The sequence below is a fragment of the Phaenicophaeus curvirostris genome, chromosome 25 (genome assembly GCF_032191515.1).
Source record: "Phaenicophaeus curvirostris isolate KB17595 chromosome 25, BPBGC_Pcur_1.0, whole genome shotgun sequence".
NCBI lineage: Eukaryota > Metazoa > Chordata > Aves > Cuculiformes > Cuculidae > Phaenicophaeus > Phaenicophaeus curvirostris.
In genome coordinates, this window is record NC_091416.1 from 5710374 (window position 1) to 5728353 (window position 17980).

The 17980-nt window shown below is 48.2% G+C and overlaps 1 protein-coding gene across 4 annotated transcripts in view; it reads right to left on the bottom strand.

Annotated features, from left to right (window-relative positions):
• Positions 1-17980, bottom strand: part of GRIK4 (glutamate ionotropic receptor kainate type subunit 4) — a 230804-nt gene that overhangs the window by 158350 nt on the left and 54474 nt on the right. The window contains exon 1 of one of the 4 annotated variants that reach the window (XM_069876475.1): positions 867-1003. The exons of the other annotated variants lie outside the window; for them this stretch is intronic. The gene's annotated coding sequence lies outside the window, so the exon portion shown is untranslated. Of the gene's footprint in view, positions 1-866; positions 1004-17980 lie in introns of those variants that run through there. 4 annotated transcript variants of the gene reach the window in all.

The following is a 17980-nucleotide window of genomic DNA, read 5'->3' on the forward strand; positions in this document are numbered from 1 at the left end:
AAACCTATGTCTCCTTTTAGATTTCATCAGCATTAAAGCGCCTGCTTTGCTTTCCATCATCTCGCCTCTCCTCTCCTCGCATCGGCCTCACAATATTTGCTCTGTGGTTCGCTGGGATGAACTCTCCCGCGGTGAGAGACAGAGCAGTGGTATCTCTCTTCCCCAGGTGTCGGGGGGATTAAAGGACCTCTGACTCTCCATCGCATCACGGCTCAGCTCCGTGAGGGCCACGCTCTTGGCCCTGGAGTAGGTGACACTCAAGGGAAGGTGATATTGGTGATAACCACCTGCTCAGCTGATACATAAAGTAGATTTTTTTTTTCCAGTTCTACTAGCTGTGATCTTTTATCTCTCTCTTTTTCTTTTTTTTTTCCTCCCCCCCTTCGTGACTTCCAGAAAAAGCAGCAAGAAACTTCAAGGAGAAAAGAATTCTGGAGGCAGTGAAGCAGAAGGACAAATAGATTCCTGACATTTCTCATTCCCGTGGATTATTTGCTTTAACTTTGTCTCTCTCTCCACAACCCTGAGTTCCCCCTCGTCTCACCCTTCTCGATCCTCCCCAGCATTAGCAAGGCCTGATGAACTTCTCCTATCGTTGCTTCGAGATAAAAGCAATACGCACCCATACAAGCTGCAAACAGGCTCAGCTATCTCCAAGGGAGATTTTCCCCAGCATTATCAACCAGAGACCTGCAAACGCAGGAGCCTTCAGCGGTTACAGCTTCAGGCTGAGTCACAGGACATCTTCATTCAATTATCCGCCCCTCCGCAGCCTTGTCACACAACCTGTCAGGGCCCCCAGGGTCGGTCAATACTTGAAAGTTTTATTGGCTCAGTGAAGTGAATTGTAAGTGTGAAAACCTCACCTGCCCCCTCAGAGTCGTGCTCGCAGCAGGCCCATTACCGACACCGACTTGACAGCATTAAACCTCATTTGTTGGGGCAGCTTATTTTATTCCAGGACCGAGGTTAAGCTGATTCTCTGCTAGGAAATTTTGCTGGTACAACCACACTGGGAAATACTTTTGGGCACGCAAAAGGATGAAGTCTGTGCACTGCTGGCCCCTCTCCTTCTTTGCACTGCAAGGACAGCAAAGGGCGTTGAGGCTCTGGAGCGAGTCCAGAGAAGAGCAACGAAGCTGGTGAAGGGGCTGGAGAACAGGCCTGATGAGGAACGGCTGAGAGAGCTGGGGGTGTTTAGCCTGGAGAAGAGGAGGCTGAGGGGAGACCTCATTGCTCTCTACAACTACCTGAGAGGAGGTTGTGGAGAGGAGGGAGCTGGGCTCTTCTCCCAAGGGACAGGGGACAGGACGAGAGGGAATGGCCTCAAGCTCCGCCAGGGGAGGTTCAGGCTGAACATGAAGAAAAAATATTTCACAGAAAGGGTCATGGGGCACTGGCAGAGGCTGCCCAGGGAGGGGGTTGAGTCACCTTCCCTGGAGGGGTTTAAGGGACGGGTGGACGAGGTGCTGAGGGACATGGTTTAATGATTGATGGGAATGGTTGGACTCAATGATCCAGTGGGTCTCTTCCAACCTGGTGATTCTATGATTCCACCCCTGGAAGGGTTAAAAAAGCGTGTAGATGTGGCACTTCAGGACATGGTTTAGTAGGCACGGTGGGGTTGAGTTAACAGTTGGACTGGATGAGCTTACGAGGTCTTTTCCAACCTTAATGATTCTATAATGAAATGAATCCTATGAAATCCTGTGGCTGCTGAGGAATCCGACACCAAGGTACATAACCTGATGGACACACACAGCACAACAAGCAGAACACGTCGATATAGGACATCACAAGGACCTTTTGGCAGGGCTGTTTGAGTCTAACCCTGCCTCACCCTCCCCAGCAGAGCCACCTGAGCCACTTCTGCAGCCGGGAGCTGTGATGGACAAGCTCTGGCCAGCTTCACAGCATGACGAGCAGGATTCTGCCTTCAGCTGCCCCATCCCTCTGCCAGAAATCAATGCTCCTGGCAGCAAAATGCCAGCGTTGCCTGTGCCTCAGCCCTCTCTCCAGCTCACAGCCTGGCAGCGGAGCTTATAGGTGATGATTTACACTGCATGCAGGGCAGACAAGGCGAGGAGACGCGGGGCACACGTGCATCGGGAAAAACGAGACCAGTAACCTTCCAAACCATCCCAGCATGACCCTCCTGAGTTCATCTACCAAAAGGCTCCCTGGCTGTGACAATTCACTTCTCGCTGGGAGGAAAAAACAATGAAAAGAGGAAACCAAGATCATGTGGGATTTTTTTTCTTCCTCCCTACTGCCCACAATTTATTTTTATTAACAAACAATAGCAGTTAAAAGCGCTGTGGTCTCACACGGCGATGTCTGCTCTACCCACTGCAGACACTCTTAATTGGCTTGAAGCTGTTATCTTAAAGGAAAAATCACGACAAGCCTGGAGGAAGGCGAGTGTCTGTAGGTGGAAGGAGAAAGGCAGATTTTCTTCCAGCTGAGGAGGACAGCGAGCTGCCATTGAACAAGCGCCAGAGCTGTCCCCACCAACACCGCTCCTCTGATCCAAGCGCTGTGTGTCGTGACATCACCTCCATCTTTTAACCATTTAAAAAATATCAATAATGAGGGCTGTCTGCGTTGGATAAAGTTTTTAGAGACCTCATTGCAGTCTGCAGCTTCCACACAAGTCGGGGAGGAGGAGCAGGCACTGAGCTCTTCTCTCCAGGCTCAAGGGAATGGCAGGAATGTGCTAGGGGAGGGTTAGGTTGGACATCAGGAGAAGGTTCTTCCCCCAGAGGGTGGTGGAGCACTGGAACAGCTCCCAGGGAAGCAGTCAGGGCACCAAGCCTGATAATATTCCAGAAGCCTTTAGACCCACAGTGTGAATGTTGGGGTGTCCTGTGCAGGGAGCTGGACTCAATGATCCTCCCAACTCAGGACTTTATGATTTTATGACTCCAAATCATCTAAAAAGATGCAAGAAGAGCTTTTTTTACCTCCCCACACCTGGCATTCACAAAATCCTTGATGTACGGTCTCACACCAACAGTTTCTCCCACATAAAGAGGCCAGGGCTCTCCTATCAAACATTACACCACATTTATTCAGCAGAAGACTCCTACCCACTCGGCAGGTCAGCACTTCCATTAAACCACCTCTGCTGTGAGAGAGAGCGGCGAGTTTGTGCTGCATTCAGCAAGCAGCTAAATACAAGCGGATGATTTCAGGAAGGGGAAATACAAGCTGATCTCTCCAGCTGAGGTGGCCCAGGGAAAGTCCTGGGTGAGCAGAATATCGATTGCTCAACCACTGTCTTCTTGCAAAGAGGCCTGTGGGACCCTGAATAAATAAAAACAGTCAGAGCCTTGGTTTCATAAAAGGTTTCACCAGGAAAAAAGAAAAAGCCTTTAAACCAACAACAGGTTTGCATTAAGAAATAAATAAAAAGAGAGTTTTGAAATTTCAGTTTCGTTCCAGCAGAGAACAGACTCAAGACAAACAAGTGAACCAGGTACAAGCTGCTGGATGAAATAGGGGACATCAACTCCTTTGCAGACAACATCCCTCAGCAACACTCCTGTATCTTCCCCCAAGCAGTGTAAGAGCCAAGTACTTGGATGGCATTAATCCTTCAGTTCTTCCAACTCACTTGACTTTCTCACTACGCTGGGATGCGAGTGCGTGTGTGAAAGAAAACACAGTAACCAGGACCTTGGCTTTATAATGTGCCAAGGACTGTTCAGGATTACCTGCTTTAAGAACCCCTTTCCATGAGCCCTCCTTACCTTTCATCAACACTGCTTTGATGGAAAATTTTCAGCTCTCTCTGTAGAAAAGAAATCCAACAAGCACTAACCCCTATTTGCTGTTAGTGAAGAATTACTGCTACCACCAGGTCTCTTTACACATGAAGGAAGTTCTGAAATATGAATCAGATCTGTGAACATACCAGGAATCTAGAGGGAGAAAAAGCTCTTAAATGCATCAACCTGATCTCAGGGCTACAGAAAGATTAATCTATTTATTTCACTTAAAGTCTCTGGCAGATTCAAGAGGGAAAAGAAAGGAAAACAAAGAAGCCTCTACCAAATCAACCTGCAAGAAGTGCTTTATGGCCAAAAAGCAAGTTTTGCTTCTTTTTACAGCTGCCAAAATTGTAAGTGAAATAAATAGATTAATCTGCCATCTATCACCCAAAGAACATTTTGATGCATGTACTTTGGGGCTGGGAGGAGGTAATTTCTGAATGGCTGAAGATGATGTTTGTAAGACTGGGTTTGTGTATTTGAATGGAGCAAGAATTATTGGGTGTGCATTTGGAAGGAGGTGGGAAAGGAGACAGATGCCAAGTGAAGAATATGCACGAGAAAATATAGGGGTGAGAGGCTTGAGAGCAGACAGAGGAGGAGCAGAGGAGGAAAGTCTGCACAAGAGAGCAAGGAAACCTGCAATACTAATGGTGTATATGGAAAACACAGGAGTTAGGAGATGCAAATACATGCAACACTAGAGGTGCACACAGCAACCAGATGTAAATGACAGCTGCTGGAGGAACAGAGTGACTTGGAGTAATAGACCTTGCACAAGAAAGCAGAACCGAAGTCCAAACTGATAAGTGATGCTGCATTTAAAAGGCATTAATTTGCATGAGAGAAGCTTTTAATCCTGCTTGTAGCTTAAGTGACACGAAAACGACTGGAAACCAGAAAACTATGCTTTTGATTAACAGTTGAACACCAAAAGGCTTCTAATGAGAGGTGCAGTGCCACTGTGTTACAGATGAAATGTCCAGATCCCAGAGGGATGGAGGAGAATGGGCAGCTCTTACATTTTTCCCCTATTTATTCCAACAGATGCCAAATCCCACAGCAAGCAGCAGCGGAGAAGCGAGGGGAGTCCTGGCCACATAAGAAATACTCACACTCAGACAAGTGCATAAAATTTCTGAGGGCAGGAGAGGGTTGAAAAAGAAAAGGAAAAAAACCCGCAAACCTCCCTTACTGGGTCACTGCAGAGGATGTGAGCCTGAGGGAATAGGCTTTTCATTTAATCCGATAGAGATTCTTTGAAAAGAGCTCCCTGGGAAAGAAGCCCTCACCTTTCTGGCTCAGCAGGAGAAGCACCCTGGTAGCAGTGATGGTGGAAGGACATAAAGGAGGCAATGTTTGCTGAGAAAAGGAAATTTCTTATTACTAGGAAAAAAAAAATCAACAGAGAAACCTTCACACACACCCCCTTGGCAAAAAGCTCCTCAGTTTTTCCCCTCATGACAGCACAGAAAATTCAGCCAAAGACAAGACTTCTCCCCACAGTCCTGGCTCTGCGTCTCTCAGCTTCTCATCATCCTCTTCTCTCGTCTCATGGCCATTAATGTGTTTATTCTAAGGCTCGGTGAGTCTTTTGCTTAACAGGGAATATGGGCACAGAGCAGCTTGCCTGATGATACAAGTGCTTTTGAACAAAGCACCACTCAAGTTTCATAAGCCTCAAGATAACTGCTCTACCTCTGGCTTATCCTTTCTCTCCCAAACCTGAAAGGAGGTTGTAGCGAGGTGGGTGCTGGTCTCGTCTCCCAAGTAACAAGTGGTAGGATGAGAGGAAACGGCTTCAGGTAGTGCTAGGGGAGGTTTAGAGTGGGGAAAATTGCTTTACTGACAGAGTGGTGAAGCACTGGCAGAGGCTGCCCAGGGAAACGGTGGAGCCTACACCCCTGGAGGGGTTCAAAAAGCGTGTAGGTGTGGCATTTCGGCACGTGGTTTAGTAGGCATGGTGGGGTTGGGCTGATGGCTGGACTGGATGACCTTAGAGGTCTTTTCTAACCTCAATGAATCTATGAATAACTGGCCACGTTGCTTCAAATATGGCCATATATATATGGGAATGGCCTCAAGCTCCGCCAGGGGAGGGTCAGGCTGAACATTAGGAAAAAATTTTTCATAGAAAGGGTCATTGGGCACTGGCAGAGGCTGCCCAGGGAGGGATTGAGTCACCTTCCCTGGAGGTGTTTAAGGGATGGGTGGACGTGGTGCTGAGGGACATGGTTTAGTGATTGATGGGAATGGTTGGACTCATGATCCAGTGGGTCTTTTCCAACCTAGTGATTCTGTGAAATGCCATCAGCCCTCTTACTTGCAGAGGTCTTGCCCAGACAGAGTCACTCCTGCAAGAGATCTAAGCTCTTCTACACTACAGGCCAGCAGACATCTCTAAAAGTGTTAATGGGACTTACACTCCTGAATTGCCATGAAATGTAGCATAACACGTCCAGCCTTCCACCACTGATTGAAACAGAGCCTGCATTTTGCCATCCCTGGGAAGAGTTAAGCCTGGGATAAATCTCACAGACGCTTAACGGGCCTTTCCTTCATTCTTAGCCGCGTGCAACAATTCCCTTCCTATCTGCAGGGTGATATAAGCAGAAGAATAACACCACAATTGCAGATTTTGTCCAGGGGTTGAATGTGCAGCAGGCAAAGATCACTTGGCTTCGTTAACAAAGCACAACACCAGGGAACACGCTGGCCTACAAAGGCACAGGACATCTCCTCAGTGAAAAAAACAAATGCGTGCGCAGAGCAAATTCATTCTGACCACTTTGCCTTTCTGTGGCTCCAAGTTAGCTATATAATCAGGCTGTCTGCGCTCCTGACTTAGTATCGTTCTCAAAACTGCTCCCAGAGCAGCCATCCTCATCAGCGATATCCAATTTCCAAACTGAGCAAGGAACAACTCTTCCCAGAGTTGGCTTTGGAGTTGTTCTCACCACTGGCTTAACATCAATTCCAGTTAAATGAGGAAAGTATAAAGGAACTAAGTTATGCCCACATTGAGCGCTCTGAAAACCCCGATCACATCGTTCTCTTCCAGCTACAAGCATAAATCGTCCTCATTAACCAGCCTTAGCCCAACTTTAATGATCACATCTTGACCTATAATCCATCCAATATCCAGCACCATATTCTAATGCAGCCGTTACCCTTAAGCCCAAATTCACAGCCTGCCTGGCCAGATGGGACAAAAGGACTCAGACATACGACTGAATTTGTTTTTTTTTCCAATTCAGACCCTTCTGATTTGCTGTCTATACCAGAGAAAGCGAGGCTCACACACTCGTGCTTTCAATACCCATTGCTAAACTCATCCCTAATCAACCTGGAATACGATGGCCAATTGCCAACCAAATTTCCTGGGGATGCAGACTCACAGAACTCCCCGTTTCTAAGAGTTTCATGAAATAATAGTCTAATAGAGGAGAGAAAGATTTCTCCACAGAGGGAAGGACTGCAATTTAGCTTAACTCCCGTTAGGCACTGAGGAATCCATCAGGGAAAGATGTTATGCATGCCCCAAAAATAGGGAAAAATCATCAATTAGAGTTTACTGAACTCAGCCACAAGGCAGAAACTGTACGCAAGGCTGCCTTAACTCCCCAGTGCACAGGAACCACTGGGTTTTTTTCTCCCTCCTCCCTCTGGGATTCACTTCAGCACAGACATGCTCCAAGCAGAAGAAGTTTTGAGCGGCTGCGATTCAGCACAACTCATTTTGAGCAAGTTTTGAGCCCAGCAGGCTTCCAACTATTCCAGCTGCCCGGTAGCCATCAGCTCAGCTGATTGCTGCTAACTACTGTCAAATGGCAGCCTGGCAGCCTCTGCTTCTTCTCCTGCCCCCCAAAGAAAAGCTATTAGGGTAATACATCACTGCTTTCCAAAAGAAGCTTAGAGCCCAGTAGTGGGAGAGGGACAAATACCCAGAGCGACAGATAAAAATGAGCATTTTGAAGGTGAACGAAGGTGGTTGCTCATCAGACCTCCAGCCTGAGCTTTTCCCCCAGCCCCTTGTGGAGCATCTCTTCCTCCTCTCCATCTCTCAGCCTGCTTTGCCAGAAGTTAAATCACTAACCGTAGGGGACCATTTTCTCTGTACCACCCCCCGACAGACGCTGTTGCTTGAACAACAAATCCTCAGAGAATGCAGCGAGACGGTGACCCCCGTGTGCAGATGCTGTTATTACACAGAACAAGGACGGCCTGGTGTGTGCAGATAGACCCTTAAATTAAAAACAAAGCCAACTGCCATCACCTCAGTTGCTTCCCATTATAGGAATAGTCCCTGCCCTGAAGATACGTCGCTGTCTGCATCCACTGTGCCGCTGTCTGCGCTCAAACAGCTATTCTACCAAGCCAGCTCTTCTCCTGAGATGCCACAAAGATCGGGGAGGCTATTTCACACCTGGATTTCAGCCACTGATCTGAGTTCGGCAGCACATGGAGTCCAGGAGGGACTCTAATTTCACCCAGTGATGCAAGCGCCTTGGCATAAGCACCAGGAGAGCGCAGGAGATGCGATGTGGGAGGAGGCTGGTTTGGTACTGGCACAAGAAGACAGAAACGGTTAACAAATCAAACTTCTGCAGTGACACTGCAGCCAAGCACACAGCACAAAACTCCTTGAAGAGCTGGGTTAGGGAGAAAATCACAGAATCACAGCATCACCAGGTTGGAAGAGACCCACCGGATCATCAAGTCCAACCATTCCCCTCAAACACTAAACCATGTCCCTCATGCCTTGTCCGCCCGTCCCTTAAACCCCTGAAGGGAAGGGAGGTTCTTCTCCCTCTGGACTCGGCACTGGTGAGACCGCTCCTCAAATCCTGTGTTCAGTTCTGGGCCCCTCACCACAAGAAGGATGTTGAGGCTCTGGAGCGAGTCCAGAGAAGAGCAACGAAGCTGGTGAGGGGGCTGGAGAACAGGCCTTATGAGGAACGGCTGAGGGAGCTGGGGGTGTTTAGCCTGGAGAAGAGGAGGCTGAGGGGAGACCTCATTGCCCTCTACAACTCCCTGAGAGGAGGTTGTGGAGAGGAGGGAGCTGGGCTCTTCTCCCAAGTGACAGGGGACAGGACGAGAGGGAATGGCCTCAAGCTCCACCAGGGGAGGTTTAGGCTGAACATGAGGAAAAAATTTTTCACGGAAAGGGTCACTGGGCACTGGAAGAGGCTGCCCAGAGGGTGGTTGAGTCACCTTCCCTGGAGGTGTCTAAGGTAAAGAAGGATCGGTGCAGAAAGGTTTTGGCACATCAAGTTAAAAAAATCATTCTCAGCAATAAACAGTGCCTAATTTCCTATTAGTGGAGTGCTGGCTTAGCTCTGGCCCCTGAGCAGCCTCAGACGTGCCACCCACAGGACCTCTGCTGACAGCATTCCCAGGGAGCTGCTCATTAAGGGCTGAACAAACACAATGCCCCTTCAGATCAAGCTTTTCTCTGAAGCTGCAGTGCCTTCTGCCTCTCTCCTAACAATCAGGAGACTCTGCAGCCAACTCCAGCCTCCTGCAAACAGAGTTCATTTCTCTAGCTTATTTATTATTATGTTTATCCCAAAGGCTCTCTCTCTGGGACTGTTTCACCCATGAGCTGAGCAAAGTCAACGGCTTCCCAAGCCCAAGAGCAATCACTCAGGACAACAGGCTGCTGCCAAGGGAGGCAGCTCAGCTGCCTGGTACAGCACTCGGATGTGTGCCTGTCCTTTTTGCCCTGGCTCCTGCCCGCAGCTGAGCATCCCCATGTTCTTCCCATCCCCATGGCTACCAACGCTGCCTTTTTGCTAGTTTTCTACCAACCACCCACCCTCGCAGGCAGGAGAAACAAGCACCTGCCTGCTGCTGCTATATAATGCAGTCGCTGGGAACGGAACCCACTGCTCTCCCCAGCTCACCTATTTATTTAAATTAGTTATGTTTTCCCCACTCCTTTACTACAAACTTCCTTGGCTGTGTTTATCTGCCTCCCTGCAGAGGATGACAGCGTCGTTATCCGCCACACGGGCTGGCACGGCAGAGGGGACACAGTGAGTCTCTGGCAGGGCACGCGCCGCCCCCACAGAGCCCCACGCAGTCAAAGCAGCATCAGAATCATTGGAAGGGATGGAAAGAACAGACTTAGCCAGGAAAGGCATCCTGAACTTTAATGGGAAATACCTGGTGCTGCACAAGCTGTAGTAAATGTGCGACAAAGCTGGTGAGGGGGCTGGAGAACAGGCCTTATGAGGAACGGCTGAGAGAGCTGGGGGTGTTTAGCCTGGAGAAGAGGAGGCTGAGGGGAGACCTCATTGCTCTCTCCAACTGCCTGAAAGGAGGTTGTGGAGAGGAGGGAGCTGGGCTCTTCTCCCAAGGGACAGGGGACAGGACGAGGGGGAATGGCCTCAAGCTCCAACAGGGGAAGCGTAGGCTGGACATTAGAAAAAAATTTTTCATGGAAAGGGTGATTGGGCACTGGCAGAGGCTGCCCAGGGAGGGGGTTGAGTCACCTTCCCTGGAGGGGTTTAAGGCACGGGTGGACAAGGCACTGAGGGACGTGGTTTAGTGATTGATAGGAATGGTTGGACTTGATGATCTGGTGGGTCTTTTCCAACCTGGTGATTCTATGATTCTATGATAAATCAGGCAAGATTCCCAGTTTCATTGAAACACAGCCATTTCTGACTGCCGTCCTCCACCATAGCACATCTCCTGGAGAAGGAGAGAGGGGTATCTCAAAACAGCACATCTGGGGAAGAGGAGGAGTTGAAAAGACTGAGCGTTCAGAGCTTGAAGAGCCCACATTTCTGCCTAGAAGTGAGCAGGCTGAAGACAGAAGAGCATCCATGTCCCAGGGAAAGAATGGATGGTCTCAAACGCTTTGAATTTATGTCAACGTGGAGACCAGACAAAGACCCATTAATTCCCAAGCTGTCCAAGCAATAATTGGATGAGTGACAACTTTAGCATTACAACTTCAATGGACCATCTCCCCAGGGTGCCAGGGAGAAGATGCTCTTCCCGGCTCTACTGTCTGAAATGCCAAGAGAGATCCAAATCGAGCACAGCCCACCGTCCTCATGTTAATGACCAGGATCCCTCTTCATCCTACGTGCCTTGTGAAAGCTGATAAAGAAAGCTGCTTGGCAGCACTGAAGTCTTTGCTCTCCCTTCACCCGCCTCCTGGCAGCTCCCTGGCCTTCTGTTATGTGACTGACTGCCACTCACACAGAAACTGGTCTCTGGGGAGGATGGGGGGCACAGGATTCTCAAATCCCTCTTTTTTAAGCTGACAGCAGCCTTTCGGTCCAACAACAGCTCAAAACGCTTGTGAAGAGAGATATTTTTATGAAAGCTCACCCCCCACTCGAAATCTTTCCAAGCTCCTTTTCTTAGGCACTTTGAAATAATTAAAGTCTTCCATCAAATTATACTGAAGATCTCTATGAAAAGCCTTTAATTTCCATTCGCTTAATGTAACTCCATCCACCAGATGAACTCAGTGGGGGGCTTTTTTTGTTTGGGGTTTTTCTTTTTACATCTTTTTTTATATATATATATTTTTTTTTATCCTTCCCTCCTAAAATATCCCGCTGGGAAACTTTAATTTGATTTTTAGCCTGACTAGAATTTCGGGCTGTGCCACATCGTCTCAGCCGATCCCAGCTGCAGAGGGAATCTCAAGCTCTCTTTAACTTTGAGGCGTCGCATTTAATCAGCTCATGCTCGGCAGCAGCAAACTCTGCGCGTATGGTAAAGCCTCCGAGTTAGCAAGAAACATAAAGAGCATCAGAGCCTCCCCAATCCATTTCTCCCTCCTACAGGCAGGCTACCAAAAAGTAGCCCAGAAAGCTTAGAGCAGAGAAGCGAAGGTTTCATATTTTATCTAAATAGGGTAGATTGCCCAGTTGACCTTTAGCTCACAAAATAAACAGCAGGGATTTTCCACAGGGAAGAAATAGCTCTTTCTACCCTGCTGACTTTTTCAGTCCTTAATGAACAAGAAGTTTCCCAAAAGAGAGTCAATACCCCCTTCCAAGCGACTGTCAGTGGATGCTGCACAAGCCGTGACAACGCAACAACTCAGAGCCAAACCGCAGGAGCTGCTGCAGCTCAGGATGCCCCTGGGGAAGTGTAAACATGCAGAGGATTTCCCCGTGTGTGCCAAAGCCTCTTGCTGCAACCGGAGGAACAGAAAAAAAACAACCCTGAATTCCCCTGTCACTACTACTCTAGCAGTTTAGTCACTTCAAAGCCTATTTGCCTTTACACAGATGAAGAGTCTGCTCCCCAAACTGTTCAGGCCATCTGTGTGCTGCACGTTAAGGCTCAGCTCACCAGCACTAAACACAAGGAGCCAGGGAGTGCAAAGGAAGGATGCAAAGCCCACTCTATCCCGCACGCCTCCGCCTCTGAGCTCCAGCAGAGGCAAAAGGCAGCCACCTACACAGCCCGGGCTCTCCGCAGCAGTGGCAGACTGCCTGCGCAGCCGAGAGACGCAACGCAGGGTGAGGAAGAAGCTGAAGGAGTAGAGCCAACACCTTTAAATCGAGGGGAAGCCAAGGGAAAGAGCGCATCAGCAGGGGCTGCTCCCAAAGGAGACTCAGCTAGGAGGACAGCATGAGCTCCTGTCCAAAGCAGAGGGAGTTTTCCTTATTATTTTGGCTTTCTGCAGGATTTCGCTCCCACTGGTGCTGATCCACCCGTCCTTGTCAGGTCCCAGCTGCCTCACAGCTCAACATATTCACCCTGGTACAAGGGTAGAAACAGTGGCGTTGTGTAAAGGACAGAAACTGAGGCTCAAATCACGAAATCATAGAATGGTTTGGGTTGGAAGGGACCTCAAAGCCCATCCAGTTCCACCCCCTGCCATGGGCAGGGACACCTCCCACTGGATCAGGGGCTCCAAGCCCCATCCAACCTGGCCTTGAACATCTCCAGGGATGGGGCAGCCACCACTGCTCTGGGCAACCTGGGCCAGGGCCTCCTCACCCTCACAGTAAAACATTTCTTCCTGAGATGAGATCTCAATCTCCTCTCTTTCAGCCAACAAAACATTCTCCTTTGCCCTATCCCCATGCTCCCTGACCAAGAGCCCCTCCCCAGCTTTCCTGGAGCCCTTTCAGCACTGGAAGCTGCTCTAAGGTCTCCCCAAGCCTTCTTTTCTCCAGGCTGAACAACCCCAACTCTCTCAGCCTGGCCTCGGATGGGAGGTGCTCCAGCCCTTGGATCATCTCTGTGGCCTCCTCTGGACTCGCTCTGATAGATGCATCTCCTTCCTGTGCTGAGGACTCCAGATCTGGACACAGGGCTCCAGGTGAGCTCTCAGAGTGGAGCAGTGAAGCAGAATCCCCTCCCTCAACCTGCTGGTCCCATTGTTCAGGTGCATCAAACCAAGCCAGATGACTACAGTCAGCCGACACAGCGTACAGCAGAGGAGAGGAGCAAGAGAACCAAACACAGCCCATGGGACAAGAAAAATGCCCACACATTTTCTTGAGTGAGGGTGGCACAGCATCCCCTGCAGCCAGAGAGGAGGGAGCGAGCCAGATGCATGCTTGGCAGATACCTGGCTTGGTGTGAAATGGCTTATCAGAACCCACACCAAGGGAAGGAAAGGAAAGAACCCTCAAGCTGCAAGAAACAGGCTTCAGCTGCTAATAGTTGAGAGTTATAGGGCAGGGAACAGAGAAAATGTAGAGGAACACAAAGCTGCTCTGCATCCTAGGAGAGGAAGCGGAGAGGCAGAAAGGAATACAGATGCTTTTCAAGAGCAGCCAGTGTGTTAGACTCTCTCAGACCTTAAACTTGGTTTGACCATACTAATTTGAGGATTATATCCCACATTATCCCAGAACAAGAATAAGAAAAGGGATGCCCATGTGCCTGCAGTCACTTTCCTAGCAAAGAGTAGGACCAGACAGCACTGCATGCAGAATGTGACCCTGCAGGGAGCACAGGGCCATGTTCCAAACCAGACACAGGGCTCCCGTTTTTCCAGAGCACTGCAGAAGCTCTCACATGCCCCTAAAAATACTTACACCACCTCTACCCAGGCTTTATGAGCAGACTGTGAGAGTTAAAGCACTGGCATGTGGTATTCACAGCAGCTGCTCTGCAGAAGGAAGAAGATGCTGATAAACTGGTGTTTGATTTTGTCATGGTAAGCACACAGCTGGGAGATGGGGTTAAAGGTGCTTTATGGGGTCTCACAGAGCTAACAGACAATCAAGCAAGTATATATGAACAAGAGGTGTAAGCTTGCTGACCTTCCAGAACAGGAAGGCTGGACTTAGCAATCAAAGCACCAGCAAAGCCCAAGAGCTGGAAGAGGCAGCTGTGAGGCAAAGCATGGCACTATTTCAGGACACCGAGATTTCATCCCCATTTCTGCTGCTTGGCTAAACTACTTTCTCTCTTAATGCATTAATTTTACCACCTGTACCTAGTGAGAATAATGTTGCAGACCTCTTCAGCGAAGGGCTTTGAGGTCTCCAGATGAAAAGTGTTCTGTAAAACTCATATATCATCATTAGCTCTGGCCAGGAATAACCCGGAGACTGGAAACCTGGAGCAGCTTTTTTCCAGCTGCATTTGGAATGCATTTCCCTCCCTCTAACCCCAGTAAACCCACACCCTGATGCTCTGCCTATAGCTGGACTTGGTCATTTAACAGGCTGCCCAGGGAGGGGGTTGAGTCACCTTTCCTGGAGGTGTTTAAGGCACAGGTGGACGAGGTGCTGAGGGACATGGTTTAGTGTTTGATAGGAATGGTTGGACTCAATGATCCAGTGGGTCTCTTCCAACCTGGTAATTCTATGATTCTATGATTTATTTGAACAACAGCAGCATGGCAAATGAAATCCTCAAGGCTCCAGATAAAGTTCTTCTCCCCAAACACTGTGCTCGTGTCATCCAAGCTAAGACAAGCCCTGTGCTCTCTAGAAGATGCTGCCATTTACATTTCACACCTTAAGCTCTCACCCAGCGTTCACAGAAAAGACTAGCATTTAGTAAATGAGAATATAACATCTTTGAACAACATCCTCATCTCCATTGAAAGTCACTCAAAGACACTCCAACAATTCCTTGTAAACATAAATCAAACGGGTTACACAAGGCAACTTTCTTCTACCGAGACGCTCTCTCTTGCACCAAACAAAAGCAGCTGCCAGTGATTTACCAGTTGAAGCAATTCTAATAATTCTCCTGCTGACAGCTCAGGACAGGCGACACAGCGCTGGTATCGTCAGGTCACTGCTCTGCCTCAGAGCCTTGTCCAGAACAGTGCTGGGATGAAGGTAATTAACAACGTGGTAACTAATCTGTTTAGTCATCCGCTGTGTCGACAATTCATTTCTGTCATGTGTAAATAGAGTATCAAAGCTTGGTGGTAACGGCTGTCAAGTAGCGTGCTCTCCTGCAGCAGATTTGCTGGGTTTAGAGAGGGATCCAAGTAGTCTTTTCCAAACAGCCATGTCCAAATAAACCCGATGCTTGCCACCAGCAAGAGTCACAAGGTGACAAAATGCAAGGATTCCTTCTCAGCCCAGCTTCACATGCTGCTGCTTCTCACAACGCCTCAGTACAATTATCAATCCTCACTTTGCGGATGGGAAAATAAAAACCAAAAGAGAGAAAAAGTATTTTGTTGACAGGGCTTTGAACTGAGATCACTGCATGACACCCCATCCTCCCAGTAAAATAAACAAAACCCACTACAGATAAGATTTCTTTAAGAAAATATCATCTTCATGGCCTCCTCTGGACTTGCCGTGAAGACGATCCAAGGGCTGGAGCACCTCCTATACGAGGACAAGGTGGGAGAGCTAGGGTTGTTCAGTCTGGAGAAGAGAAGGCTGCAGGGAGACCTTAGAGCAGCTTCCAGTGCTGAAAGGGGCTCCAGGAAAGCATCCACCAACCAACAAGGCAGATTTGGGCAAGTACAAAGAGGATCTAGTCTCACCTGCATGCTCTAGATGACCTCATCAAAGTATGTCCCAGATTTTGCATGCTCATAAGGACGAGGCACAAATTTCATGGCTTCATTCCCATTTTCGGCTCTGTATGTGGCAGGAAGGGACCAAAATCACAGCTCGGCTGCGTGCGGGGAAATCCACTTCCCAAGAAATCCACCACCAGAAAAAACAGATGTTTCTCCAAGGGTTTCCAGCTCTGTTTGGAAGACCCAAAGGGTAACCGTTCTTCGACTACCAGCTAGGGAAATGTTGGCAATGCCTCTAAAATTGCCTCATGGAGTTTTCAGGGTTCACCCATCAGCAATGTCTGACACAGCAACTGAGATTAAAACTGTGTGGGTGGGTACATGTTTGTGCTTGCTAGTAAGCCTGGAAAAGATAACACACACAGCGTGATAGTTTGGTGCTGTTGAATTGGGACTCCAGAAATCCATTTTTAGCTCTACAACTGCCCTATTCCCTATCCTTAAATAGCTCACTGTCTCTTCTTCCCACTGTTTACCCCTGTAGAAAACGGGAAGCGTTCCCTTCTGGGTCTTCTTACATGGTTCTGCATGGATCCATCCAAATGAGCTTCAAAAACACCTTTTCAGTTATGCCACACACTTGCCTACGAGTCCCAACATGGATTCAAAGGTTGCACGTAATGACTCCTTACCAGCTACCTAGAGAGAAGATGCCTTCAACAATTTCTCAGAGTACACAGCGACATATGCATATGCTGACAAGGTCACACCTCCCTTTGTGAGGAGATTTGGAGCTGGAGCAGTGAAGCACCAACGCTGCTATTAAAAAAAAAAAAAAACAAAACAAAACAGAAAGTAAGCTTCTCCTACATACACACGCACAGAACCCAGCTTCAAGGTGGAAAGCTTATTTGTTTGCAGAATATAAGCTTGTAGAAGCTTGATTCGACAAGAGGCAAGGCACACTGGCCCTGCTCCAGCAAAACATTCAGGCATGCGCTCTATCAGAGCTCGCTCTGTGCCCAGCTCGTAGGCTCGGATGACTCTTATTTAGAGAGGTGGGGAATCACAGGGCTTGGCAGCAAAATGCACCAAAACCCCAACACTGGACTGACTTCAGCCTGCTCAGATCTTTCCAGCACACAGGCAGAAGACTTGAGAACAGCCAAATATGCCCTGGGAAGTTACTGGTCTCCTGAGACTGAATTCAGATGCTCTCTTCTTCTCCGTCCACTTCCATTTTATTATGAACATTTGTGGTTTAATTTCCGCCTCCTCCTCCCCTTTTCTTCCTTCTCCAACCACGCTAAAAGCTGGCAGGTCTTAAAACCTCTGCGTATCTTGATGAGAGAAGGGCTGGAACGACTCCTTTGGGGACAATGGATTAGATTCTCCTGCAGTGTGCCGACAAAGTCAAACCCAAATTTTTCCTTTTTTATAGGAATCCATTCAAAGCCTATTGATCTGAGCCTTCTTCCTGGTCTTAAGTGTCTCTGAGTCTGAAGTTTTTGGATGAAGGTTTCTAAAATGACATTCAGGTCGGCATCCTTATTTGCTCAGTCAGCCAGCCAAGCCAGCCGGCTTTGCCTCCTCCGTGCCCAACTCCACGACAAAACCCAAATCACAGACCCATAGAATGGTTTGGGTCAGAAGGGACCTTAAAGCCCATCCGATTCCAACCCCCCTGCCATGGGCAGGGACACCTCCCACTGGATCAGGTTGCTCCAAGCCTTCATTCCTCATCAAAACCACTGCATTCAGCTTTTCAAACAAGGACAAGACTGCTGATGACACAGGTTTGGTTCCTCACAGACAAGGTGGGTATGGCTAGGAGGATTATGGAGGCTGAAATCACTCCCTGGGAATCATTACAAGCTATTCCTAAGCTGAATCTAGGGACTCCTTATTGCCTGAGTTATCGTTCTGGAAGCAGCTCTTGCAACCTGCTAAAGAGGTTCTACATGCTTACGGATTATGACAGTTTGGATTTATTCTGTGCTACAGCATCAAAGCACAAAAGAGAAACTTTTAACGTGAATTGTTATAAAAGTACTTTTAACTATCGTAAGTTATAATCATTTAAATATTATAGAATATATATAATTTGTGTATTTTATATATTTATATTTTTATATATTTATAAGTTATAATAGTATATAGTTACAACACTTACGGCTCCTACTTGAACTCACACTTGAACTGCTGATGCAGTCATCAGATCACCCCACCTGACCTCAAGATCATTGAGTAATGCTATCAGCAATCCTCACCGGCT